Below are 27,279 nucleotides of genomic sequence, written 5' to 3'. Positions count from 1 at the left end.
TATACTCTGTGGAAAGAAACTATGTGCCAGGCCTTCTGACATTAACAATTGTTGGTATAGCCACAGTTTTGGGATGGGGGTTTCCCAATAGGACATCCCCGTTACCTTGGTGAAACAAGAGGAACAATGGATGCAACCAGAAAGGCTCCCTGAAACAGACAGCCATCTGCCTTCACCTTATATTTTCAGACAGCAGTGCACATGTTCTGGTTAAAGCAGTGCAGAAACAGCCACACAGGGACCAGTTTAAGTGAGCAGTGTTAAAGGGGAAGTTGTTCAACATGGAAACCAGTTCCTCCAGGTAAGGTGGCAGGGCTGTGGATGAGTGATTGGTGAGACCTCTGTTCTAAGGAGAGGTGAAGACCTCAGATTATTGATGTTCCTTTACCAACAATCAGCCTGTAACAGCAAGTCAACAGTTTTTGAATGCAAATAATAAGTTACCCAAGTTGCAAGTGCATCTTGATTGCAACAGTTACCACTTCCTGCTGTCTAATAATCTCTCATGTTCTGACCAATTTACATTCATATCAGTCCCCATCTCCATGCTGAGGCTTGAAGACGCCATTAACATCAAACTGTAACTCTACATCAGCAATGTGAGAATGAAGTCGGAGTACAATTTGGCATAAACCAATTGGGAAAAGGATTGTGCTCACAAAGAAAGGTAAATCTTAAATTATCACATTTGCTTTCCTTGATGGGGTGGGTAAGAGTTCTCCCATCCCAACATCACTGCAGAACAGCTGAGAAACTTGCTCTACCATTTACCTTCTGTCAATGGTTTGTTGCTCCCTGTCAAGCGGTTGCGAGATTTGCTTGTGTGATTGCACTTAAAATAATCTGGGTCCAAGGGCAATGGGTCAGTCTTTTTTCTTGCATTTATTGCTCAACTGCCAACAAACACCCTGAATTTAAATCAAGATCTTTGGAGTTTTCTTAAATGCCGTTTCAAGTTAAGGGATCTGTCTGTATAAAGCAAAGGCTGTCACCTTCGTCATTGCAACAAGGACTAAGCTTTATATTCATTCAAACTGAAATATTAACTCTGTTTTTCATGTTCAGCATGCCGTAATAACTCCCCACATTTCCCCTGAACTCCACACTATCTCTATATTGGCAGACTGCTTGTCCAAATTCCATTACAAGATCAGCAGAAAATTCCTCCAAGTAAATATTGCAGATAACCAAACCATTGTCCTTCATTCCCAAGACTAGCTCTGTTCCCTACCACTCATTCGCCATCCGTCTCCCGGGAAACTCTCTGAAATGCCTTTAGAATGATCATAATTTCATGTCATTTCTGATCCCAAGATAAATATGGAACCATGTGTCCAAGCCACCATTAAGACCACTTATTCCCAACCCTGCTTCAGCTCACCTGGGCTAAGTTTCTCATCCATGTCTTTGTAACCATCAGATTTTACTATCCCAGTGCAATCCCAGCTAACCCCTCTTGTTCTATGTCAAATGCCCTTGAGGTCATCTATATCTCCGCCAGCTTGGTCCCAGATTGCACCAAATCCTTTTCACCTGCTATCCTGCCTCACTGACCTGCATCGCCTCCTGGAGAAGCTTTGTCTCCACTTTAACAAACTCAGCCTTGTTATCAAATCCCTCCATGGGCTCTCCCTTCTCCGTCTCTTATCTGCCTCCAGCCCTCCTAGTCACTGGAGTTTCTCCAATGCTGGTCTTCTGAACATAATGGCTGCACCTCTGCCAGCCACACCTTCACCTGTCCAACTACTAACCTCTGGAAGTCCTTCCCTAACCCCTTCTGCCCCTCTCTTTGTCTCTTCCTTTTGGACCCCTCCCTAAAATCTACCTTATTGACTTGACGTTAGCTCATCAGCCCCAATAACTCATGACTTGGCACCAGTTTCGGATTGCCATCTGTTGGAGGAATTTGTGTGTTAAACCTGCACCCTGAATCTGGCTTTCACCTGGGGCCCAGTCGTCCACTCAATTACGGCTCAGATCGGGACAGCACACAAAGAAAATTTCTCAGACAGCAGTGGTGAGTTCTTCGAACAAGTGGATTTCTTCAGGCCTGTAGCAGTGTTCACTGGGGAGCATTTTAAATGAGAGTTCAATGATAATCCATTGATCCAAAAAACATCCAGCAATTTATAGCATTTGTGTTACAATACTTAAATGCGGATTTCACAATTTCATCAGTAGCCCACTTTTCTTTGTAGTATTTGATCTTTGTTTTATCTCTGCAGGGGTTGCCGCTAACTGCCTGACAAATGGGACTTTACCTTCCTTTACCAGGCAGCCCTTTCCCCCATTCTCCCTCCAACTGGGCGCTCTAACTCATGGTCTTGTCCTCTGTTGTGTCTCAGCTTATCTCATGTTCAGTTCTCCTGCACTTAAGCTACATTCCAACCTCCATTTGTTTATCTCTGCTCCAGCAAGCTATGCCTTATAGTCTAAATACTTCCCTGATCTAAGTACTACCCTGTTTCTTCTCAGTCACCTTTAAGCCACCTCCAATATTGCCCTATTTTCCCATCATCCCTTTCTAATTTGTATGACACTTAATTTGACCATATTATAAACTTTCCCAGTTTTCTTATAATACCCAAAGATTCCTTCTTCACTGTCTCTCCGGTGCAACCACCTGCTGTGTTAAATTTTAAACAATGTAGATGTTGTTGTTGAAGGAGAAGGGGCACTGATGCACAGAACCAGACAGAGCTTCTTCAAAAGCTGCTGACCTCCAGCACTGAGTTTATGGGGTAGGTGAGTTAAACATCATTGAAGTCTCCAAACTGGGTTGCGGTGCTGAGTGGGAAACACTGCTTTCTTAACATTCATCTGGCAAAGTCAATATTGATTAGCCAACAGGAGCTAGTGGGACCTGTCTTCTATTGGCTTGCTTGTGGTGGGGCTGGACTCTCAAGTAGACCAGAATGAGTAGGGTTAATAGGTTTCCTCCCTAAAGGCTATTACTGAAATGTTAACAAAATTCAGACTTCATAATTTTCATTAAATGTCTCATTATTCCAGACTGCTTATACTGATAGCATCTTTCTGTTTCAAAATATCTTAAACTGAGTCAAATTCTCAAATTATCCTGAAGGTCGTGAGCTCTGGGTTACTAATCCATGTCGTTGGATTACTGGCCCACTTGATGCTAGCGGAAGGGATTCAGAACTCACAGGAGGAATCATGCTTGGATCTGTTAACTTCAGAGTATGTTTCGTCTGTGATCTGGGAGTAGATATGGTGGCCACATTTACAATGCTAGGAGTGTCAAAACCAAATGAGCCAAAGTAGTCAAAGGATAGATGTGGACTAAGTGTGTGAACTAAACATGACAGAGGAGAAATCTGTTTCTGGTTTGCAGTGCTAAAAGCATGAGAGAATATAAGATATTTAAGATATTTATTTATTAGTCACAGGTACATCGAAACACAGTGAAATGTGTCTGTTTGTGTTGCTAAGAAAGTGCTGGGGGCAGCCCGCAAGTGTCGCCACGCATGCCCACAGCTCCTAACCCCGTATGCCTTTGGAATGTGGGAGGAAACCGGAGCACCTGGAGGAAACCCACGCAGTCATGGGGGGAATATTCTTGTAACATTACCTTAATGGAATCAACAAAGTTTATTATTATTTTTTTTCATTGTCACATGTACTGAGATACAGTGAAAATTTTAGTTTTGCAAGGAATCCATACAGACCATTTCAAAACATAAGTACACTGAGGTAGTACAAGGGAAAAGCAATAACAGAATGCAGAATATCGTGCTACAGTTACAGTTACCGAGTAAGTGCAGTGCAGGTGGACAATAAGGTGCAAGGGCCATGACGAGGTAGAATGTGAGGTCAAGAGTTCATCATTAAAGTACAAGAGGTTCGTTCAAGTCTAAGAACAGCGGGATAGAAGCTGTCCTTGAGCCTGGTGGTGTGTGCCTTCAAGCTTTCGCCCGATGGAAGGGGGGAGAAGAGAGAATGTCCGGGGTTGGATTATGATGCTATGACAATGGAAAGCAGAAAGGGGAGGCAGTAAAATGGTGGGTTCATGCCAGAACATCGGCACAGCACAGAGGTTTGTGGCAAGGAGAAAATGATTGACAGCTGCAGAGAGACAAGGGAAGCAGGAAGCAGAGAGGACATAAGTTATATATAAATTATACAAGATAGTGAAGAAAGAGACTGTGCAAACAAGACATTAGTGCAAAAAAACACAATTAGGAGCAAGTAGGTTTTCCTGAACCTGGTGGTGTGGGACTTCAGGCTTCTGTACCTCTTGCCTGATGGTAGCAGTGAGCAGAGAGCATGACCTGGATGGTGGGGATCTTTGATGACAGATGCCACCTTCTTGAGGCAGCGCCTCCTGTAGATGTTGCCAGTGGTGGGGAAGGCTGTGCCTGTGATGGACTGGGCTGTGTCCACTGCTCTCTGCAGCCTCTTGCGTTCCTGTGCATTGGAATTGCTGTACCAGGCCATGATGCAATAGTCAGGATACTTTCTACGTGCATCTGCAGAAGTTTTCTCAGAGTATTTGGTGACATGCTGAATCTCCTTGAGCTTGTAAGAAATGTGTGATATGGACAGAATCTCTCCAACCCACGGTGAAAAGTCTTGAAGGTGTGTGTTTCCGCCTGGTCCCAGACCGAATGATGCCCCGGGGCAGCTGGAAAGTAAGTAGGGAATTGAAGGTGAAGAACTGGTTGGCAGGATTGCAGTTAGGACTGATGATGGAGGTCTAGTTGAAAGGATCAGGTGCTTGCAGCTTAATTGAAAAGTAGGACCTTGAGTGGGATGCAGTTAGGATTACCCCCCCCCCCCCCCACCAGTTGCAAGCTGATTGGCAAAGGGAAAGTAGGCTAGTTTTCTGATTAAGTAATGAAAGGTGGGGGTTGAATAATGTGGTCCTTTTATTGGAACATTACTGGAGCAGGAAGGAATTATATACAGAAGACTGGGACTGACCTGAGACCAAACTCCTGACTGGAACTTAAAATGAGAGGTTGGAAAATCCTTAAACCAATTAACAGAAACTTAATTCCTCTGATCTTTTTGCCACTTGGACAGATTCCAGTGTCCTGATACCATCTGGCTCATCTTCTCCAGGGAACTTCAGTCCCGATGCTCCTCATCCCACTCCAGGATGATCAGAGCATCCTTTGTTTCTTCCACAACTTGAAGGCCCAATCAGCCGCCCTCACCACCGCCCTCATTCACCTGGTTCAAACACGTTCTCACAGTGAATGTTTCCTTTCACTCCTCTCACTTCCTCTAATTCAAAAGTTCAGAGAATTTGCATAACCCCAGGCGATGTGTGTCACTTTGTGGAGCTCATGGAACCACAGTCCTTGTCTCTGATCTCCTCACTTTCTCTTCCTCACCTTTTTTTCCTCCACATTGAGAACTGTCTCAGTGCTGCTTCTTGCTCTCACACACAACTCAAAACATTTTTAATATTTCAGCTGACGATTTCCACCCTGCTCTCACTTTTCCATGGTCCATATCTGACTCATCCCTTTCTTGACTTCTCTATCTCCAGATTTTTTTCTCTTACAACTCAGAAGGAGGTCATCCAAACCCATTAAGTCCATGGCGGCTCTCAAATTGTTCCTGTCGGGAATGATTGCAGAGCCTTCACAGAGAAATCCCCACTTATTTCCCTGTAACCTATTCCCTTTCACATGCCGATCAACTCCTCCATTCCCACAATCCCTCTGATCTCTCTGGTGCCCCACTCCCACACTCCCTTGAAACTCATTGGGTCCCTTTTCCCAAGCATCTGTGGGGGGAAAGGAATTGTCGACGTTTTAGTTTGAAACCCTGCATCAGCACTAGACGCTGCTCGACCCGCTGAGTTCCTCCAGCAGTTTGGTTCCAGCATCTGCAGTCTCTTGTGTCTCTCTTTCCCACAATCCCTTTAACCTCACTGTTTTTTTTTCCTAACCTCCCTTTATTCGCTCCTGGTTCATTGGAAAATATATTAAACTACTGAGAAACACAAAAGAAAAGATGAATTAAAATGTGTGTAAGGAAAGAGATGAACTAGCCAAAAGTCATTTCTGATTCCTCTTTAATATGTGCAGTAGTGTGTAAGACAAAATGGCGGCTGTAAGACAAAATGGTGTCAGCTCGGAATGCGGGAATGTTTTGAGAACTTACGGGTAAACTGATGCACATCCTTGAGATTAGATACTGGTGAAGAATGTTTTCTTCTTTGCAGACTTGTTGTCTTTGTTTTTAAGTTATGTGTCTAGGCCAAAGGTCGCAAGTGATAAGAAGGTACAGGCTGGTATCACTAAGGAACGGAAAAGTACTGGGGTAAAAGTTATGTTAAGCTTTTGAAGGGTATATAAAGGGGAAACTTCTTTGTGAAAATCCGAATCTTCCCTTAGGCTGGGTCATGACCAGTGCTAAGAGCCAGAGACGAGACTGCGTAAAAGGCTGTTGGACACCTGAGGTTCCCTCTGGCATTATATAGATCAGATCATTGATTGGTTGATAAGTATTGTTTTGCTTCCTCCTGTATTTTGTTCTTCATATAATTCTAATAAAGTAGTTTCTATAACCTTTAACATGTGTACAGTGCCTCCTTTGTTTGCGAATACCTCTTGCTGCTGAATCAGGAGAGAACAAGGAACCAATTTTAAAATATTTTCATTTCAATGTGTCAGTGTATTAATAAGAGTAATATTCAATAACCTGGAAAATCTGTCAGTTTAGCACCATCAAGAGTACCGGATTATCGGCGGTTTACTGTACTCATCCAATAGAGGGGTCACCCAGATGTTGGTGAACGGAAGGACAACTGGTTCTTTTCCAACATCGTAATAAGTATTTGTTGCGAGAGTTTTCAAGATTTTTTTTCATAGAGGCAAGAAAATGGATTTGAGGTTGACCCAATTAAAAGTTAATTAATTGACGATACAAATTCAAGAGGAAAATTAACTTGCTCCTGCTTTTTATTTCAGTAACATTTTTTAAAATCCTTCTAAGAACTGTTTTTCCAAATTGAAGAGGACGTAAAGATTCGTCCAATCCCATGTTCATGTCAACAATAATTGGTCTTTTACTTGGAAGCTTTGTTCCTGAACTGCAGTTTGCACGTTCTCCCTGTGACCACGTGGGTTTCCTTTAGGTGCTCCAGTTTCTTCCCTCATCCCAAAGATCCAGAGACATGCAGGTTGTGGCTGAATTGCCCTGTCCGAATTGCACCCAGCCAGTAGGTGAGTAGTAATGTCTGGGGTATGTCGGTGGGGATGTTGGGAGAATAGTTTACAAGGATAAGTTTGTAGGGGAGGGGAATTGCTCTCTGAGCCAGCATGAAGTCAAGGGACAGAATGACTTCTGTCTATGTCGTGAGGAAATATGGAATTTACAATGTTTGCTTATTCTCTTGAGATAAAATTCAGTTGTGTCGAATTGGTCAGGAGAATTTGAACATTTTTGTTGATAGTGCAAATGAATTTAACCCAACCCAACAAAGGCAAAACATCCAGCACATCAGGAAGTTAACAATCTTCCGCTGTGGTGGGATTTTATGTTAAAAGTTGTAAGGAGAGAGTTAAATTGAGCAGAAGTCATATTTGATTCCTCCTTGGTATGTGTAGAAGTGTAAATTCTAAAATGGTGGTTGTAAGACAAAATGGTGTCAGCCTGGAATGTGGGGATTGCTTTTAGAACCTACAGGAGTACTGATGTATAGCCTGGAGAGTAGGTAATAATGTGAACATGTCTTTTCTGCTGATGCTGTCTCTGTCTTTGTGATATACCATGCTCTCTCTGCCTCTGAGAAATGTGCCTAGGCGAAAGGTCATCAAGAGATGGGGGGTTACAGACCGGTACCATAACTGAAAAGTACTGGTGTAAGAATTTGGCTAGGTTTTGAAATCTGTCTTCAAGATATACCATGCTTTCTCTCTGCCTCTGAGATATGCGACGGTACAGACATACCATAATTGAAAAGTGCTGGTGTGGGAATTATACTAGGTTTTGAAAGGTATAAAGAGGCAACTTCTTTGTACAAATTGGACTCTTCTCTTAGGCTGGGTCACGACTGGCACTAAGAGACAGAGAGAAGGCTGTGTGAAAGGCTGTTGCACACATGGGGTTCTCTCCTGCATTGTGTAGATCAGTTCATTGATGAGTATCATTTTATTTCCTTCTCCATTTTATGAAGTATCTTTCTTCCTTTCTGTACGTTATTCTTAATATGACTCTAATAAAGTAGTTTTCTGTAACCTTTAACACATGCATAGTCCCTCCTTTGTTTGCGAATGCCTCTTGTTGCTGAATCAGAAAAGAACAAGGAATGAATTTTAAAATAAATTTCATTACCACAGCCTTTCCTGTGAATCATTATGTCACCTCCGGAACTGAAATTATCAACTCGCCCAGAAAAAAGTAGAACTGACTTCTGTTTCTAACTTTTTTTCCTGAAGTAAAGAGAACTAGTGTCAGAGACAAGCCTGCACAGCTTAAAGCAATCTCTCCGGGGTAAGTGTCACTACAGTATTATTTTTCACTATTTGTTAAGAATTTTAGTGTTTGGTCTCAGACTGTCCAGCAATACATTACCTCAAACCTAAAAGTCTGATGTTGAAGATTAAGCCTTCACAAAGGAGGACTGAAATAGTGCATCTCCGAACTTAAGTGTTATCAAAAAATAAAGATCTACATCTCTTCATGCTTTGGACATGTTGTTGCTATTTGTGGGTGTAACTTTGAGGTTGTAACACAGTTTGTCATGCAACTGAGTGAAAGCATGCAACTAGCACATATGGAGAGAGAAAATCATAGCTAATGTTTTAAAACAGTGGCCTTTCTTTGGCCCATTTCCTTCCTAGTCCTTATGTTAGTTGACATTCCAATGAAAGGTCAGGTTTGAGAGATGGTGGTACTGGAGGGGCAAAGGTGGGGGGTTCCTTTGAGTTCCATGGTGACCCTACGGAAGTGAATGTATTCTCAGGCTGTAAGCCCTGATGATGATGATATGGTTGAGCCCAGACCTGGACCAAAGGGCAAACCAGTTCCGTGCGAGCCCTGTTCATGGAGCATGCCGGGGGAGGGGGGGGAAGCGAAGATGAAAAAGTAACTGGAATTCAGAAAACCGCAGATGCTGCAAGTCTGAGATAAAAACAGAGAACAATTCCAAGAGTCTTTGCTTTCCACATGCGCTGCCTGACCTGCTGAGTGTTTACAGCTTTCTCTGTTTTTACTATGGCTGAAAACAGTAAGTGCCTTACAGGTTATAGATTGCCAGAGGTGGAAGGGAGAGAGTAACTGGACAAATCAACAGTTGCATAAGAAGCTGGAGCTCAGAAGCACTGCTATAAATGACTCAAGGTCAAGGTTATTTTAAGAACAGATGCTGAACAAAGAGACATGACAGAAAGACCCAAACCTACCCACAAATGCAATGTTAAACTTGTTGGCAGGTACAGTAGCTTCAGCACATGAAAACTATATGAAATTAATTGAAGGCTAAAAGGATTTTTCAGTTATTAACAGGAATAGGCAGGTTTCTGCCTGAACTGCCTGACCATTATTGTGGTTTGGGTAACTTCTACATTTTCTGTTTGAGTTGACCTGCAATACACCTGCAAAATGTAGAAAGACTTCTTCTCAGTTTCTTCCTGGTTTTTTACCCTTGTGAGGAGATTCGCAGCCACCTCATCTGTGCCTGTTTATCTACAGAGGTTCACTCATCTTCAAATCATTCGTAAGTTATTCGACAATGTTAGGTGGTCACTGCTGATGAGAGTATGACCCCTAGTGTGTTCCTTTACAGATGGATTTGTGTGGGAGTTACTCAATATTCATAATGAATGCCTCAAAGCCATTGATTAGTGTTTCCAATTCTTACTTTAGTGTTTTGTGGAAGATCAAATGAACCGACCATGGTTATGGAGGGATGCAAAGATTTACCAGGGATGAGGGTCTCCAGTTCTGTGGAAAGACAGAATCAGCTTTGTTTGTCTTACAGCGGAAGTGAAATTGGCCTGCTACTAACTCCATTCCATTGCCACCAGCCCCATCCCTCTCCCTGGCAGCAATCTGAATCTGAGCCAGATAGTTTGGAAGCTTTGGTTCTGTAATGAACTTCAAGCTCAACACTGATGCCCACTGTCTCTACCCCTGTAATGTCCACTGATGTGAGAGCACCCTGCTTCCCAACTGAAGAAATGGAATACACACATGAATAAGAAGTCTTTTTTATGAGCTTCTGTTACCAAGTAAGAAAGAAAATGAATTCCATGTCTTCTCAAGGGATAATCAGGATGTGTAAAAGGATTTGTTAATTGGTAATTGGTTTATTATTGTCACGTGTACTGAGATACAGTGAAAAGCTTTGTTTGCATGCCATCCAGATGGATCAATCCATACCTGAGTACATCGAGGTGCACAGAAGGGAAAAAAACAACAGAATGCAGAATATAGTGTTTCAGTTAAAGAGGAAGTGTAGTGCAGGCCAACTATTACAGTGCAAGGGCCATGACGAGGTAGATTGAGTGATCAAGAGTAGATCTTTATTATATAAGAGGTCTGTTCGAAAGTTTTATAACAGAGAGACACAACCCATCTTTGAGCCTGGTGGTACATGTTCTAAAGCTTTTGTATCTTCTGCCCAATGGAAGGAGGGAAAAGAGAGAATGACCGGGGTAGGAGGGGCCAGTGGTGAACATGCATTCAACCTAACATCCACAGAATTTCTCAGCAACTCCTATTGTCTTAAGTTTCCTGTTGAAGCCTGTTGGAGCGATTCGAAAATCAACACTGGAGTCGGTCCGTTAACAGCAAGGTAGTTTATTTCAGAGCTCAACCTAACTGATGCATCAGGAGGATGACCCAGAATGTTTTCTGGCCCGTTCTACCTGACTTACAGAGTCCTGGCAACATATACTGTTACAGAGCTCAGCACACGTGAGTGATGTTCCTTAAACACAATGTTATCAGGAGCCTGACATCGAGCTGCTGTGTCCTGCTTGTTCAGCAGTTGTGATCCACAAGATCACGACAATACATTTTATTGCAAAACAAGAAGATCACATTTGTCTTTACTTGTGCAACTGCAACATTGCTAAACCTGCCTATCTCTAGTGTAGCGGTTAGCTTAAAGCTATTCCAGCGCCAGCAGCAGGGTTCAATTCCACCGCTGTCTGTAAAGAGTTTGTACCTTCTCCCCGTGTCTGCGTGTGTTTCCTCCGGGTGCTTCGGTTTCCTCCCACATTCCAAAGACGGATGGGTTAGGAGCTGTGGGCATGCTATGTTGGTGCCGGAAGAGTGGTGACACTTGCAGGCTGCCCCCAGCACATTCTCAGTAACGCAAAAAGACGCATTTCATTGTGTGTTTCAATGTACATGTGACTAATAAATAAATATCTTATATCTTAACCTGCCTCATTGAATTAACCAGCCTAATTGTCCCTCCTACAGCCCTGAACCTGTCTGATTATATTATTCCCCAGCTGTCCCTCTTACAAGCCCATTTCAATTTCTCCTTGATTGATTATGTTCAGGATATAGGTGACGGGACTTACTGTCACTGTGATCTTACATCACTTCACATGGGTCATTGCACTTCTGCGGACACTTTCTTCCCACAGTGGGGTTTCCTCAAATCAGCGATTCTGGAATTCAATAAACCAGCCTCAGGCATTGTATTCTGCTTCAAAGTCTTCAAAGTGTTTGTTCTATGACTAGATTTCACTGGATTTCTCTCAGAACCAGAGGTGGACTACAATGTCAGCACCCACAGCATGCAAGTGGTTTGGACCCGGGAAAACCTGGGAGAATCAGAGTGGCTGGAATTTCAATTCTGGTACATTTCCAATGTCACCCTCTCTACTGAAAAACAATATGGAACATTGGGAGCTTGTTTCCATCAGGGAAGTAAGGAAATTAGAGATAGTGTCTGATGAACAGCTTCAGTAGCGTTTAATTGGCAGGTCACTGATTAAATTTGCAGATTAATTGGTAGTTAGGGTTTTTAATTTCAAGACACTTATAGTTGCCCAAGTCAACACTAAGTTACAGCTTTGGGAATTTCCTTCAACAAGATTTGCAAATGTAGGAATTTTTTAAAAGGATAGAAATATCATGGAGACATTCACTGAAGATTTGACTCCCATTCCTGGAAGGTGAATCTCTGGATCAGAAAAAGGAATTCTGGACCTCATGAATTTAGATTTCTGGGCTGCATGTAAGGTAACATTAAAAATAAAACTTCTGAGACCCCACCACAGCCAGGATCTGGCCCTTGACACACACTGTTCAGCTTCTCCATGATGCAGGTTTTAAGAGGACTTTAGACACATTTCTTTCAGTATCGTCACCACAGAATGAGGCTGAGTTTCAGGAGTAAGTCTCCCTTTGTCTCCCAGTCTCTTGCCACCACCTTCCCTCCAACCCCACCCAAATCCTCCACCACCCCCAGATTCCAGCCTCTGATGAAGTAGCTGCCAGAGCAGATCTTGGATTGGAACCAAGTCAAGCAGTTGCAGCTTGGGTAAAGCCCAGGATATAACTGTCATTTCCACTGGACCATTGATGATGGAACATTATTTCTACTTTGTGAGGCCGGCAGACTGAAACAGATCCCATTCACACCAGGGTCCACCCATTAAAGAGTGCACTGTCTTTCAGGTGTGGTGTGGGCTCTCCGTCACTGGAGACATGTGAGGGAGTTATGCAAGAACTGTACCTGGAGGCATGCTCCTTGCTCTCTAGGGGAACTTGTACAGCATCCCTAAGCAATCAACACCACCCAGTATCTGGAAAGATGCTGGTGGTGCTGTGCATGTGTGTCTATGTGGCCTCAGCTGTGCCTGGAATTGAACCAGGGCTTTCCAGTTAAGCTGCTGTTTATGACACAGCATGGCATCACACACAGCAGTCAAACAACACTGTTTAAAAACCACATTGTGCAATAGAGTTATTCAGCACGGAAACAGGCCCTTCAGCCCAACTTGTCCAGGCTCACCAAAATGCCCATCTAAGCTGGTCTCATTTGGCCTATATCCCTCTAATCCTTTTGAATGCAGTTTTTGTAGAACACTTGCAAACAGTTAGGGAAATACACAATGTCATTTTAACGCCAAGAAAACAGTGCAGAGGATTTTCAACTTTGCCTCCTGTCTCACTCTCTTCTCAAGCTCTATCCACTCTTTCCAGGTGCATTTCTCGCTCTTTTAGCATTTGCTGCTCATGATGTCACCTCTTCTACCTCAGGGAGACCAAGTGCAGATTAGTTGGCCACTTACAGTCACCTAATTCAGTCCACAAGTGTGACCCTGAGTTTTCACTTGTCTGTGACGTAGATTCCCCATTCACCCTCATTCTGAAGTCTTTGTCTCTCTGGTCCCTTCAACACTTCTGGTGACAATCATCATGAGTTTGACAAAACTTGCCTCGCCTTTTGACATTTCAAGATGTTTTTTGTTTATATTTCCCACAACCTTCTCCTATTCCGCCACCTCCAACACGGCTTTTGCCCAACCTCCCCGGTTTCTCTCAGTCGTAATATTTGCCTCTCTCTAACCTTTTCCATTCTGATGAAATATCATCAATGTGAACTGTACCTCTCTCCACAGATAATGTGAGACCTGCAGATTATTTAAAACATTTACTGTTTTTTATTATTTCAATAGGAATTTAAAAGAAATGACCCCACAATTTAAGACAGGGTTAGTACCAGAGTGGATTGGCAGGCAGACGACTGTATTGGGAGCTTTTTGAATTTTCAGAGGCAGTTTATTTAATTTGCCTCTCCCTCCACTGAAAACTGTCCAGTCCCAGTGACTTCAAGAATACAACACATTCTGGTTTCAATTTAAGCCAAGAAATGTTCATCAGAAGGCAGAATGCTAATTATGCAGGCTGCATCGAATTTTGTGCAAAGCTGCATCTGGATAAAAAAAATTCAAATTGTCATTTAAATTAGAAACACCTTCCACACGATATTACTTGTTTGAATTCATTGTTTTTATCTCTTTAGCCAGATCATACTTACACAATGGAAAACCCAAGGAGACGCACATGCATTTGGAAACTAGGAAGCATTATTTTGTTTGTCTTCATTATTGGAGTGATAGCTGGTAAGACACATTATTTCTTATTTGTGTTATATGTTTGAAAGCTTTCATGTTTTTACAATTATTAGGACTAAATGAATGACCTGTGCATCTTGTATTCAACGTTCCTCTGTCTTAGCTGGAGAAATGTACCTTCTTAACATGTCCAAGTCAACTCTTCAGAAGTATCCCACAATATGGAAAGACACTTGGAATATCCTAAGCTTATGAAACATGTTGTATATAAGGAGAGATTGTGTAGGTTAGGTTTCCTTCTCTCACTGGGGCATAGGAGTCTCAGGCTGTTATGGAGTTTTCTATACTTAGGAGGGACTTAGATAGGATAGATGGTCAGGCTCTTTTTCTGAGGACAAGGAGTCTAGAACGAGGTTTAAGATGAGTGAGGCGAAGTTTAAAGGAGATCTGAGGAGATCACAGCACTGCAACAATGCCATAAAAGCTGCTTTCTATTTTTGTCTCTACAGAAAGTGGTGAGAAATGCAAGGAGAAAACACCGGAAGGTCAGTAACTTAACTTTTAACATCATGAGAAACTTCCAGCTCTACAGGTCACACAGAGATCAGACCAGAAAACAATGGGAGATTTCCACCCCTGAAAGACATTGATGAACGAGAGAGATTTTGATGGCCATGTCATTGTCAACATTACCATGAGTGTTCTCTGCTTTCGGTCAGAATAGATCAGATAAGCTTATTGTCATAAAAACCAGGGTGCAATGAAATTCCTTGTTTGTGTGAAGCTCACAGAGTAAACAGTAGACCTGGCAATAATAAATACAAAAATAAATACAACAACAGTCACAAAACAACAGCATGGTGCAGAGATCGCAGTGGAATCTGAAACAGTGTAAAAAGAAATGCTGAAGTGACGATAACGGAATAACCGAGAGAGGTGGAGTTCAGTGGCAGCACCAGCGGGAAGGGGGTGTGAAAGAGGTCGATGCCTCAGGATGGCTGACAGCATTGTCAAGGGTGGCAGGCTTCCGTCACGACACTGTTAGCCATCCTGAAGCAACGCACAGTGAAGATGGACCAGATGGAATGAAGTGAGAAGCCTGTGATGGACTGGGACGCAGTTACCGCTCTCTGCAGGTTCTGTCGGCCCAGAGCAGAGCAGTTGCCATCGCAGGCTGAGTTGCAAAGTGTCAGAATACTTTCCGCAGTGCATGTGTAAAAGTTCGAGAGAATCCTAGTGGACAAGCTGAATCCTCTCAGATGCTGAAGAAAGTGAATACGCTAATGTGCTTTCTTAATCAGTGCATCAGTGTGAGGGGACCAGGTGAGGTTGCTGCTGATATAGATGCCAAGGAACTTGAAGCTGTCGACCATTTCTACAGCAGCTCCATTGATGAGGACAGGGTTGTGTTCACCCCCTCGCTTCCTTGGGTCAACAAACTGCTCCCTTGTCTTGCTGACGTTAAGGGCCAGGTTGTTGTTCTGACACCGTGACACAAGGTTCGTCATCTCATCATTGATGTCGATCCGGTCGATAACTGTGGTTACATTGGCGAACCTGAACGTCGAGTTGGTGCTGTACCTGACCACGCACACAGGGTACACAGGGAGTAGAGCAGAGGACTGAGCACACAACCGGGGAGAGCACCAGTGCTGAGGGTCACAGTGGATGAAACGTTATGACCAATTCTACCCGACTGATGGTTTCCTCCCACGTTCTAAAAAGACGTACGGGTAGGTTAACATGGGTTTAAAATGGGTGGCGCAGACTCGTTAGGCCAGAAGGGCCGGTTACCGTGCTGTATAAATAAAGGGTTAATATATATTCTTGTTGTCAAGGTGATCCAGAGCTGAACGTAGTGCAAGGGAGATGGTGTTCTCTGTAGACCTATTTTTCTTGCATGCAAACTGCATGGGGTCCAGGTTGTCTGTGAGGCTGGTGCTGATGTGGGCCATTACTGATCTCTCAGAGTACTTCACTATGGTTGATGTTAGAGCTACAGGTCGGCAGTCATTGAAACAGCACACTTTACCTTCCTTGGGGATTGAAATGGTGGAGGTTTCCTTGAACCAGACGGCGACAGGAGGCAGTTAAAGTGAGAGGCTGAAGATGTCAGGGAAGATGGTGGCCTGTTGACCAGCGCACAATTTCAGAACCCGTCCAGGGACTCCATCTGGGCTGGCTGCTTTCCCACAAGTCACCCTCATGGAAATGGATCTGACTTCTGGCAGCGAGATGTGTGGGACAGAGCCAGCAGGGGATGGGGGGACACTTCTTGGTAGAACTTTGTTTCCCTGCTCAAAATGGGCATAAAATGCAATGAGCTCATCCGGAAGAGAGGTGTCGTTGCCAGCAATCACTCCCAATTTCGGCTTACAGCCCGTGATGATGTTCAGGCCCTGCCACAGGTGCCCGGCATCTGCCTGATCGAATTGAGCCTCCAGCTTGCTCTGGTATTCTCTCTTGGAATCCCTGGAAGCTTTACAGAGCTCAGACTTGGACTTCTGGTACAGTGTGGGGTCATCCATCCTGAAAGCCTTGGATCTGGACTTTAGCAGACGGTGGGTGTCCCTGTTCATCCAAGGTGTTTGGTTAGGATAGACCCGAGATGTCTTCAATAGTTGACAGTCGCAGATGAAACTAGTGACAACTGAGGTATGCTCATTCAGGCTGAATGCAGTAGTCTTGAGACATGCTGATGGTACTTGCGGAGTTCGTTCCTGAAGTTTGCTTGATTGAAGTCACTGGCAATGATGAACAGGGCATCGGGGTTTGCTGTCTCAGGAGAGTTAAGGGCCCAGTATAATTCTTCCGGTGCCACCTTGGTGTTGGCTTCAGGTGGTGTGTAACCACTGACAGGAAGGTGGAGATGAATTCCCTTGGTAAACAAAGGGATTGCATTAAATTACATTTTATTCAGTTTAAAAATCTTAGTTAAATTCCAGATTATTAACTGAATGTTAATCCACAGCTGCCACATGGGATTTGTATTCAGTTGGGCAGATCGATGGCAGATGGATTCCAGGCAAGTGTGAGGGAATGCACTTTGGGAAGTCACAATCTGGAAGGAAATGTCGAGTAAATGGCAGGATCCTTAGGAATGTTGATGGAGTATTGTGGACAGTTCTGCTCACCACAGTGCAGGAGGGATACAGTCGCATTAGAGGGAGTGCAGAAGAGATTCACAGGGATGTTACCTGAATTGGAGAGCTGTAGTTTTAAGGAGAGATTGGATAGGCAAGGCTTTTTCTCACTGGAGCGTAGGGGTCTCAGGAGTGACCTTATAGAGTTTTCTAGAATTGTGAGGGGCACAGATAGGATAGATATTTTTTATCAAAATAAACTTTATTCATAATAAAAGAAACTATATACAATAATAAAACTGTTCAAACCTTTACATTCGTGTACAGTTCAATTCTTAGTGTTACCATTTTAAATATAAAAAACACAGCACCGATGCCACACGTGTGGCTCCCTGGGGTGATAGGATAGATAGTCAGAATCTTTTCCGAGGACAAGGGTTTAAGATGAGTTAGTTGAAATTTACCAGAGACCTGAGGGGTGAGCTTCCCCCCCAGAGACACAGCGAGCAGCAACTCCCTGACAGCAGCTCACTCTTTTTGTGTCTACAGAGGAGTGTTGCGAGAATGGAGGTAGAGGGAACAACTGCCAAGTTCAGTAACTTAAATGTGAACAGCATGAGGAACTTACTGTTTTTTGAATCCTTCCATTTTTAAACAAATTTACGATGAATCCCAACAAACCACAAGTTGTCAGGGAAAAGGAAACCTCTGAGAAATGGAGAAGTGAAAATATTGGTTGATGTGAATAATGACATGGCTTCCTAATCAATGAAGTTGAATTATTTCAGATTTCCAATGCTCTGACCACTCGCTTTGTTTATCTCCACGGTACCAACAGAGCATCAAATGGTCAGAGATTTAATTTTTATTGTCATTCAGGTTCTCTAGATCCTTGAGTTCTCTATTACCCACAGGTAGAATAGAAAGATGAAAAATGGTAATTTGTTCAGCCCAAGTGTTGCAAAGACTTAGAGATCCACAACCTTCAGTTAGGTATTTATTTAAAGCTTTCCTCTATGACGTTGGATGTGAGATAAAGTAAATGCAGTGACCTTGGTGATAGGAGGCAGCGGGTAGTGCTGGATGGGTGATTTGCTGACTGGAGGTCTGTAACTAGTGGTGCACCACAGGGATCAGTGCTGGGAAACTTTTTGTTTGTAATGTATATACATGGCTTGGATGAGAATGTAGGAGTTCTGACTGGTAAGTCTGCAGAAGCCATGAAAATTGGTGAAGTTTCATAGCAAAGAAAGTCGTCTAAGGATATGTCAGCTGGAAGGTCGGTCAGGTCGATGGCACATGGAACTGAATCCAGGCACTTTGGGAATTCAAAATCTGCAAGGACTTGTGGAGTAAATGGCAGGATCCTTGGGAGCGTTGATCGAGTATTGTGGACAGTTCTGGTCACCACGCTACAGGGAGGAGGTAGCAGCAACGGAGAGAGTGCGGGAGAGATTCAGTGGGATGTTACCTAGAATGGAGGTTTATTCTCAGTGGAGCGTAGGAGCCTCAGAAGTGACCTTATAGAGTTTTCTAGAATTATATGTGGCATGGATAGGATAGATAGAATCTTTTCCGAGGACAAGGGAGTCTAGAACGAGAAGGCACAGGTTTAAGATGAGTGAGATGTAATTTACAGAAGGTGTAAAGTGTGAGCTTCCCCTCAGATTCACAGCGCTGCGGCAACACTCGAACAGTGGCTTTCTTTTGCTCTCTACAGAGAAGTGTTACCTGAAAGAAGATACACAGAAGTGCAAACATCAGTAACTTAACTTTTAACATTATGAGCAACTTCCAGCTCTTTAAAGCCTTTCCTTTTTTACCAAATTTATGACAAATACCATTAGACAGAGTCAGGAAAGCTCAGAAATCTTGCAATGATAAACCCCTTTTATCAGCTACATGTTTTCCCAAAGTCAATCAGAATGAAATACTTTGGAAGTGATTGCAATCTGGGGGAAAGTTACATACAGATTTGTGCAGTAAGTTCCCATCTCAGGCAATTATGGTGCCTGGTACAGAACACAGTGTGAGGTCAGTGGTGCTCTGGTTGGGAGGTGGGACCTTACAATCTGCTCACCAACTGTGATCAGGTGTGTCAGGTCACTGAATCAATCCCACACTGCACGATATCCGCAGTGCTTTACTCCACCATTGATCTCATGAGCGATCTCCTCCCAATGTCACTTCATCAATTGAATCTAAGGAGCAACTGTGCATCCACAGCCCTCTGATGTACCGAACCCCAAGGATTCCCTAAAGTTGGTGGCTACCTAACTCGTGGCCTCGTGCCCTGGAGGTGCAAGAGGGAAAATTGCACTTAAACCGAACCAAATACAAGTTCAGCTCTAGTACACCTGCTAACCTGACTTGCAAATGGAGCTGTACTCCACCGTGGTATCACTCAGCCTCCTGCCCCTCCAACCTCACACCCCTGTTGGACATACTTCCACACACCTATTAGATGAAGAGTGGCCCCTCTGCCAACTTCTCAAGCAGCCTGAAGGAAGATCATAAAATGTGGACTTCCCAGCGAACCCAAATTACCAGGAGTGAGTTCAAATAATTAATACGCAGGTTGTCAGGGAAATGGAACTTGCTGACTATCAGAGAAGAAAAAATATTGGTTGATCATAATGTTATCATGGCTTCATAATCAGTGAAATGGAGTAGATTCAGATTTCCAACTTTAACCGCTCTCTCTTTCTATCTCTACAGAATAAAATATCCGTGAATCATTAGAGTGTTAGTGACGTATTCCATCTTGTCATTAGGGTCCTTGAGCTCCTTGCATACTTTAGTTACCAAGGGTTGAATAAAAAAGTAAAAAGTCATCGCCATTGTTTAGCTCAAGAGTTGGAAAGGCGTAGAGATCTGAGAGGATGATCCTCGGTGTAATAGAGAGGAAGGTTGAAGCTCGATATGCACAGAAAGATCCAACAACCAGCAATCGGGTGAATTATTTGAACCTCATCCTCCATTATGTTGGATGTGGGATAAATGATAGAATCATGTCACTCCCTTTCCTGAGGGGAAGATTTGAATATTTTCAGCACACATGGGCCCTTGCTATACAACATAGGTTGTAGGGGAAAAGAGTGTTAACATCAGGGGAAGTCTACTCTTCTCTTCGAGCCTGTTCTGCAAATTACTGAGAGCATCATTGATGTTCCACCTCAATGCCCATTTTTATTTGTAATCCCCATATCCCCGGTCCTGCTGAGATCCAACATCCTTTCCATTTGTTCATTGAATCTATGCAGCAACTGAACATCCGCAGCCTTCAAAGGAGTCACAGGGCTGCAGCAACTCCCTAACAGTGGCTCTTTCTTTCTGTCTCTGCAGACAAATGTTGCGATGAAAATTGTCAGAAGGACGAATGTCAGTAACTTAACTTTTAACACCATGAGAAACTCCCATCTCATTGAATCCTTTCCTTTTTAACCAAATTTATGACACATACCAATGCACAGATTCAGGAAAGCTCAGACATCTTGCAATTATTCACCTCCTTTCTCAGCTGCATGTTTTCCTGAAGAGAATCAGAATGAAATACTTTGTAAGTGATGACAATCTGGAGGAACGTGACATCCAGATTTGTGCAGTAAATTCGCATCTCAGGCAATTATTGTGCCTGGTACAGAACACAGTGTGAGGTCAGTGGTTCTCTAGTTGGGAGGTGGGACACTACAATCTGCTCACCAACTGTGACCATGAGTGTGAGGTGACTGAATCTTTCCCACACTACACCATGTCCGCAGTGCTTTACTCCACCACTGATCTCATGAGCGATCTCCTCACACTGTCACCTCACCATGACCGGAGTGGCTGCCACAGCCTCAGTACCCACTGGGCCTCTCTCCTTCTCCCCAACTCCTCAACCATGGTGTCCAGATACACACCAAACAGCACAATGCTGCAGATGCTGGAAATCTGAAATAAATAGAGAAACTGCTGGCAATGATCAGCAGGACGGGCAGCATTTGTGAAGGGAGACACGGGGTTAATGTTTCTGCTCAACTATGTTCGTTAGAGATAAAAGTGATGGCATTAAATTAAATCTTATTTAATTTAAAAATCTTATTTAAATTCCTGATGATTAACTGAATGTGAATCCACAGCTGCCATGTGGATTTGTATTCAGGTCTCTGGATGGCCGTCCAGGTCTCCAGGTTACCAGCTCGATAACTGCACCACTGCACCACTGCCGTCCCCAAATATGATGCACATGAGAGGTGGTGGAGAGAACAAAGGGAATGTCTGTGATCGGGAGGAGAAGGGGATGAACAAGCCTTCACCAACCACTCCCAGCTGTCTCTCTCCATCACCCTGCTGCAGACATTCCCTTTGTTCGCTCCACCCTGCTTCCTTCACTGAAACAAAACATGTTTGATGTCTATCCAGAGCCTCCCAGAACTGTCCCCAGTTTTATACAGATATGTCTGTGCACACATTATCATATGGAGCCAGACCCATATCCATTAGTGCACTACATTTGTGTTTCACAGATTCTGACCTGTCCCCACCAGTACAGGATGCACACATTATACAGCAACAAACCTTGCCCATTAGTAGTGCATCCTAATTTAAAGATCGACTTGTTCGCACAGCCCAGTGACCAAGTGACATACAAGGACAGACTGCCCACTGGTACTGTGCCCAGTGTAACACAATTACAAACCTGTGCCTGTCGGGTGCATTATGTGAACCTCATTCTCTATGATGTTGGATGTGAACAAAGGTTAAAACAATGCCACTGCCGTCCTTGAGTGGAAGCACAGGATTGCTTCAGTGCAGGTGGACTCTTGATGTACAACATGGAAAAGAGAAACATTAGAATTAGCAGCTCTAGAAGCTGACTCCTCATTTAGATCCTCTCCTGCCAACCAGTGTGATCATAGTTGATGATTGACCTCAATGCCAGATTCCATGTCCTACCCACATATTCCCTGCTTCTGCTGAGATCTAAACTCCTATTGATTTGTGCATTTAATCAAAGGGAAAACTGAGCATCCACAGCCCTCTGATGTACCGAACCCCAAGGATTCCCTTAAGTTGGTGGCGACCTAAACCCATGGCCTCATGCCCTGGAGGTGCAAGAGTGAAGATTGCTCTTCATCAGAACCAAATACAAGTTCAGCTCCAGGACACCTGCTAACCTGACTTGGAAATGGAGCTGTACTCCACCGTGGTATCACTCAGCCTCCTGCCCCACCCACCTCACCCCACTGTTGCAGATCCTTCCCCACACTTATTGGATCAAGACTGGCCCCTCTGCCAACTTCTCAAGGGCTGTGAAGGACGCTCATAAAATGCGACTTCGCAGAGAAGCCAAATTAACACAAGTGAGTAGAAATAATTAATATGTAGGTTATCAGGGAAATGCAACTCACTGACTATCAGAGAAAAGAAAATATTTGTTGATTATCATAATATTATTATATATCATAATAGAACCTCAATGCCCATTTTTATTTGTAATCCCCATATCCCCGGTACTGCTGACATCCAACATCCTATCAATTTGTGCATTGAGTCTATGCAGCAACTGAACATCCGCAGCCTCCCAAGGTGTCACAGGGCTGCAGCAACTCACTAACAGTGGCTCTTTCTTTCTGTTTCTGCAGACATATGTAGCAACAATATTTGTCAGAAGTGCAAAGGTCAGTAACTTAACTTTTAACATCATGAGAAACTTCCAGCTCTTTGAATCCTTTCCTTTTTAACCAAATTTATGACACATGCCAATATGTAGATTCAGAAAAGCTCAGACATCTTGCAATTATTCACCTCCTTTCTCAGCTACAAGTTTTCCTGAAGTAAATCAGAATGAAATACTTTGGAAGTGATTGCAATCTGGGGGAAAGTGACTTCCGGATTTGTGCATTATGTTCCCATCTCAGGCAATTATGGTGCCAGGTCCAGAGCACAGTGTGAGGTCAGTGGTTCTCTAGTTGGGAGGTGGGACCCTACAATCTGCTCACCAACTGTGACCATGAGTGTGAGGCGACGGAATTTTTCCCACACTACACCATGTCCGCAGTGCTTTACTCCACCACTGATCTCATGAGCGATCTCCTCACACTGTCACCTCACCATGACCGGAGTGGCTGCCACAGCCCCAGCACCCACTGGGCCTCTCTCCTTCTCCCCAACTCCTCAACCATGGTGTCAGATACACACCAAACAGCACAATGCTGCAGATGCTGGAAATCTGAAATAAATAGAGAAACTGCTGGCAATGATCAGCAGGATGGGCAGCATTTGTGAAGGGAGACACGGGGTTAATGTTTCTGCTCAACTATGTTCGTTAGAGATAAAAGTGATGGCATTAAATTAAATCTTATTTAATTTAAAAATCTTATTTAAATTCCTGATGATTAACTGAATGTGAATCCACAGCTGCCATGTGGATTTGTATTCAGGTCTCTGGATGGCCGTCCAGGTCTCCAGGTTACCAGCTTCGATAACTGCACCACTGCCGTCCCCAAATATGATGCACCTGAGAGGTGGTGGAGAGAACAAAGGGAATGTCTGTGATTGGGAGGAGAAGGGGATGAACAAGCCTTCACCAACCTCTCCCAGCTGTCTCTCTCCATCACCCTGCTACAGACATTCCCTTTGTTTGCTCCACCCTGTTTCCTTCACTGAAACAAAACATGTTTGATGTCTATCCAGAGCCTCCCAGAACTATCCCCAGTTTTATACAGATATGTCTGTGCACACATTACCATATGGAGCCAGACCCATATCCATTAGTGCACTACATCTGTGTTTCACAGATTCTGACCAGTCCCCACCAGTGCAGGATACACCCATTATACAGCGACAACCCTTGCCCATTAGTAGTGCATCCTAATTTAAAGATCGACTTGTTCGCACAGCCCAGTGACCAAGTGACATACAAGGACAGACTGCCCACTGGTACTGTGCCCAGTGTAACACAATTACAAACCTGTGCCTGTTGGGTGGATTATGTGAACCTCATTCTCTATGATGTTGGATGTGAACAAAAGTTAAAACAATGCCACTGCCGTCCTTGAGTGGAAGCACAGGATTGCTTCAGTGCAGGTGGACTCTTGATGTACAACATGGAAAAGAGAAACATCAGAATTAGCAGCTCTAGAAGCTGACTCCTCATTTAGATCCTCTCCTGCCAACCAGTGTGATCATAGTTGATGATTGACCTCAATGCCAGATTCCATGTCCTACCCACATATTCCCTGCTTCTGCTGAGATCTAAATTCCTATTGATTTGTGCATTTAATCTAAGGGGCAACTGAGCATCCACAGCCCTCTGATGTACCTGTACCCTCAAGGATTCCCTTAAGTTAGGTGGCGACCTAACCCAGTGGCCTCATGCCCTGGAGGTGCAAGAGTGAAGATTGCTCTTCATCAGAACCAAATACAAGTTCAGCTCCAGGACACCTGCTAACCTGACTTGGAAATGGAGCTGTACTCTACCGTGGTATCACTCAGCCTCCTGCCCCACCCACCTCACCCCACTGTTGCAGATCCTTCCCCACACCTATTGGATCAAGACTGGCCCCTCTGCCAACTTCTCAAGGGCTGTGAAGGACACTCATAAAATGCAATCTTCGCAGCGAAGCCAAATTAACACGAAGTGAGTAGAAATAATTAATACGCAGGTTATCAGGGAAATGCAACTCACTGACTATCAGAGAAAAGAAAATATTTGTTGATTATCATAATATTATTATATATCATAATAGAACCTCAATGTTCGTTTTTATTTGTAATCCCCATATCCCCGGTACTGCTGACATCCAACATCCTATCAATTTGTGCATTGAATCTATGCAGCAACTGAACATCCGCAGCCTCCCAAGGTGTCACAGGGCTGCAGCAACTCACTAACAGTGGCTCTTTCTTTCTGTTTCTGCAGACATATGTAGCAACAATATTTGTCAGAAGTGCAAAGGTCAGTAACTTAACTTTTAACATCATGAGAAACTTCCAGCTCTTTGAATCCTTTCCTTTTAACCAAATTTATGACACATGCCAATATGTAGATTCAGAAAAGCTCAGACATCTTGCAATTATTCACCTCCTTTCTCAGCTACAAGTTTTCCTGAAGTAAGTCAGAATGAAATACTTTGGAAGTGATTGCAATCTGGGGGAAAGTGACTTCCGGATTTGTGCATTATGTTCCCATCTCAGGCAATTATGGCGCCAGGTCCAGAGCACAGTGTGAGGTCAGTGGTTCTCTGGTTCTGAGATGAGACCCTACAATCGGCTCACCAATTGTGACCGTGTGTGAGGCGACTGAATCGTTCCCACACTGCACCATGTCCGCAGTGTTTACTCCACCACTGATCTCCTGAGCGATCTCCTCCCACTGTCACTTCACCATGACCAGGGATGGCTTCCACAGCCCCAGCAAGCATTCGGCCTCTCTCCTTCTCCCCAACTCCTCATCCAAGCTGTGCAGATCACAATGCTGCAGATGCTGGAAATTCTGAAGTAAAAACAGAAATTGCTGACAATATTCAACAGGAGGGGCAGTGTTTGTGAAGGGAGACACAGGGTTAATGTTTCTGCTCATTCACGTTCTTTAGAAGCAGGAAAGATACCAGTTTTTAACTTGTGATGTGACTCTTGTGGAAATGCACCACTTTTTGCCCAGCCCGAATCGATGGGTTTGATTCCCTGAGATCCGGTATGGTCCTGATGCGCTAAATGGCCTCCTTCTGTGTAATAGCAAGTATATATTCAATTTCACAGAAGCATCGGAGCTTTGAGGAGTTGTCAGGTATCCAGGTACTGCTGTGTTTCAGAGCTGCAATTCTAGGGGACAGAATATTCATCTTAACCAATCAAATAAACTCATGGGATTCCTTCCTGGACTGCTCGCAAATGTGTGGGTTGGAACTTCCACCAGTTATTCCTGCTGTCAATGAAAATCAGAAGAAGTCTGCTGATGCCTGAAAGCTGAAATAAAAACAGAAAAGTCTTGAAACTTATTCCACCTGAATAGTCTGGCCTGCTAGCTACGTCCCACTGCCTGAGTATTAACAACACCTTGCACGGGCAAAAAAGCTTCATGTGTTTGCAACTGCCCCCATTTGGACTCACCCTAGCGGTGATAATGTTCTTTTTTCCACACAACCTCCTCCCACTTTCTCTGCCTCTAAAAACTAAATTGTTTTCCTTTCTCTTTCCAGTTCTGACAAAGGGTCTCAGACTGCAAACGTTAACTGTTTTCTTTTTCCATAGAGGCTGCCTGACCTGCTGAGTGTTTTCAGCGTTTTCTGTTTTAACTTCTGCTTTGCCTGCCATTTCACCTGTGATCCTGGGGGTCCTGTTGACAACCCCCATAAAGAGGGCATGGTTCCAACTGGCCATCTCATCCACAAGGATATCGAGGTCCATGTCAGTGAAACAGTGGGCATGCTCCCCCTCTCCATTGCCGCTCTTCACAGTCATTTCAAAAAGAAGCAACACTTCCACTTCCTGTGGTGTTGTGACCGACTGGACAGTTTGCCCCTTAAGGCTTGGAGTCCTGAGGTCAGTTAGCACACGAATGAGTTGTAGTTGCCCTGTACTGAGTCACCAACCATGCAATGACAGAGGAAACCGAGCTTGTCTCCTCAAAGTGATCTGACACGGTCTGGAGCACAATGAAATATTGTAGCTTAGCTGTAACAGCATGAATAAGCATAGTTTAACTAATTAGTTGTAATTAAATTTCTGGGTGATAATGATTTAAATAGGCAGATGAGATAAAACGCCAAAATGCCGTTAGTGAACAGCATGTGCAGAGGCATCGGTGAAACGAAATGATTCATGAAACATAATAGTTCAAAATTATTATCAATGTTTATTTTGGAATCTCGACATTTGCACTGTTTTTTGTTCACCTCCATGATCCATGATAGGCAATGTGAGGTCTATTGTCAACAGCAGAACTGCAGTGGTCTGTGACCTAATTTTTAAACGTTTCAAGGAATCTCAGCCCTCCTTCAGTTCCTTTACCTAATTTACTGAAGGATAAAAAGTTCAGCAAAAAGGAGTAAATCTGTCAGAAATCGAGCTTTCTTGCTCTACAATGGCATGTCATCAAAGACATGTTTCAAAACTCTAGAGAATGCAGATCTTGTGCACCCAGTCTCCCTGCATAAGACACCCCCTCTCCCAGGAACATCTTCACTTCT

The 27,279-nt window shown here is 43.7% G+C and overlaps 1 protein-coding gene across 1 annotated transcript in view; it reads left to right on the top strand.

Annotated features, from left to right (window-relative positions):
• The first annotated feature begins 9,656 nt into the window (after positions 1-9,656).
• Positions 9,657-27,279, top strand: part of LOC127577076 (adhesion G-protein coupled receptor G5-like) — a 98,348-nt gene continuing 80,725 nt past the window's right edge. The window contains exon 1 of the mRNA XM_052027935.1: positions 9,657-9,694. The gene's annotated coding sequence lies outside the window, so the exon portion shown is untranslated. The remainder of the gene's footprint in view (positions 9,695-27,279) is intronic.

The sequence above is a fragment of the Pristis pectinata genome, chromosome 13 (genome assembly GCF_009764475.1).
Source record: "Pristis pectinata isolate sPriPec2 chromosome 13, sPriPec2.1.pri, whole genome shotgun sequence".
Taxonomy (NCBI): domain Eukaryota; kingdom Metazoa; phylum Chordata; class Chondrichthyes; order Rhinopristiformes; family Pristidae; genus Pristis; species Pristis pectinata.
Note: the sequence above shows the minus strand (reverse complement) of the source record. Positions and strands in the feature narration are given on the sequence as shown.